General features: G+C 33.2%; 1 protein-coding gene across 1 annotated transcript in view; it reads left to right on the top strand.

Moving 5' to 3' along the window:
• LOC125036257 (cystinosin-like) overlaps positions 1-2,500 on the top strand; it is a 17,657-nt gene that overhangs the window by 437 nt on the left and 14,720 nt on the right. The window lies entirely within an intron of this gene.

Below are 2,500 nucleotides of genomic sequence, written 5' to 3'. Positions count from 1 at the left end.
AGAAATGAACGAAGCTTTTTGATTCGGTCACGTTAAAAGGTCGAAGAGGAATGGAAGTTAATTAAACGTGTGACTGCAAGAGCCTTAGTGCTACTGTGTTTGTCTCGAGTGTATTGAATCTCATTTGCATAATGCTTCATTCCCCTTGCCTTATATAATTATTTAAGTAATCAGTCCTCCTATTTGGTTATTTTAATGTTTGATTAATTGAATACATTAACATTATGTTTAACCAATGTACAATGTACAATTTACATGATGTAAATAAGCATTATGAAGGTGGTATGTTGGTGTGTCACTTTCATTGTTATAATTATTATCATTACTGTCATTATTGTCATTATTGTTATTATTATTAGTAGTAGTAGTAGTAGTATTACAGTAGTAATATCATTATCATTATCATTATTATTATTATTATTATTATTATTATTATTATCATTATTATTATTACTATTATTATTATTATTATCATTATCATTATTATTATTATTATTATTATTATTGTAATTGTTGTTGGTGTTGTTGTTGTTGTTGTTGTTCTTCTTCTTCTTCTTCTTCTTCTTCTTCTTCTTATTATTATTATTATTATTATTATTATTATTATTATTATTATCATTATTTTTTTTCTATCATCCTTATTATTTTTTCCATTATCATCGTTATTATCATCATTATTGCTATTATTGTTATCGTTATTATCATCATCACCATCATTATTGCTATTATTGTTATTATTATTACTATTACTGTTATCATTTCTATTGTTATTATTATTTCTATTATTATTGTTGTTATTATTATTATTACTATTATTATTATTATTATTATTATCATTATTATTATTGCATGTCTTCTTTTTGTGCTTCTCTTTGAAGAGGCCAAGACCGAACAATGGTCCAAAGTCCAATCATTTCTCAGGTTATAGAAAGAGCTTTCCTCAGGAGAAGTGACGTTCCCAATAAGACTATCTTCTGGATATCTTTGAGGCTGATCCTTCCAGTAAGGCCGAGGGCTCCGACAGTACGAACAATAGTCGTTATTATGTTCCACATTTTGGTAACTTCAGTCTCAAGATCTTCGTATTTTGACTTTTTTTTTTTTCTGTTTCTTTATCTGCGGTACTTCGCTCTGAACTGATATGTCAATGAAAATACACGATATCGGGTCTATTGGCAGTAATCTCCTTTTCATTATAGATTTCTAGTAAGAATACTGTACTTGGCTTATGTCCATACCCTCCAGAGTGCACTTTGACAGTGTTTACATATTACATGAGTATAGTTTCCCTCGTTCCTCATGGTGGTAAATTTGCGTCAATAGCTTCTTCTTTTATTCTTTTTTCTCTCAGATATGCATCTAGGCCTATGGGGTAGTCTTGTACGTGCTTTCTAGCCGAATCAAATGTAAATTCTGTCAACATTCGCCTTGTTTTTCTATTAATTTTTTTCTTGCAATTGCTTATTGATTATTTAAAAGTTATAAGTGATTACTTATAACATAACTGTTTATAGCAGTTATTTTGTTACCAGAATTCAGCTCACTTTTTTGGACCAGTTTAACTCTCCGGTAACTTTCGGATTTTCTCTTTCATTGCTGAGTGTTGGATTCCGTCTCCCTCGTTTATTCCATAAGTGCCTTCTTGATCTACTTCTTGGATTATAGTAGTTTCATCTATTTCGAAGGATGATGTTTCCGTCTGTTTTCCTCGCTGGAATGTTGACTTGGCGCATTTATCTAATCCGAACTGCATATCTATGTCATCACAATATAAAAGGGGGAGAAGGAATCTCCCTGGAAAAAAAAAACTGACTGGGTTTAACACTATTTTTCCTGTTGAGTAATTAAACATTATTGTTGTTTTCCATGTGCTAATTTTATGTCTCATGAAACAGATTACGTTTAGTGAGATTTTGTATAGCTGCATGGTCTTTAAAATCCACGTATGGGGGACGCTGCCAAAAGCTTTCCCGTAATCAATCCACGCAGCGCTTAGATTTCTCTTTGCCTTCCTACAATGCTACAGAACCATCGTGTTAATAGGCAACTGATCTTTACATCCATATGCCCATTTATTGCACCCTTTCTGTTCCACTGGACGCTTGTAAGTTCTATCTGCGACAATTGATGTTAAGGGATTGCATAAGGTAGGAAAGCACGTGATTGGCTTATAATTCTTAGGTTTAATCGTTTTCTCTGTCTTAGGGAGCAGGTATGTTGCTCCATGGAGGAGTTTCTTCTGGTTCCTGTAGGACATTTGAGGTGCAGCAGGCTAACGTTTTATAACCAGAAATTCGGTATTTCATCTTTGCCGGGTGATTTCCATTTTTCCGTTTCCTTTTTTGCGGGTGTGGCCACTTCTTTCTGTATGTCTTTCGGTTCTTGTTCAGTGATTTTTTTGCTTAATTCTTCCCCTCTTCTGTCCAGTCAGCTGCTCCATTGCGATGGTTGCCTTCCTCCCAGATTAGCTCCAAAACTGCTCCTCTGTTTCCTCTGTTGT

The sequence above is a fragment of the Penaeus chinensis genome, chromosome 20 (assembly GCF_019202785.1).
Source record: "Penaeus chinensis breed Huanghai No. 1 chromosome 20, ASM1920278v2, whole genome shotgun sequence".
NCBI classification, from domain to species: domain Eukaryota; kingdom Metazoa; phylum Arthropoda; class Malacostraca; order Decapoda; family Penaeidae; genus Penaeus; species Penaeus chinensis.
Note: the sequence above shows the minus strand (reverse complement) of the source record. Positions and strands in the feature narration are given on the sequence as shown.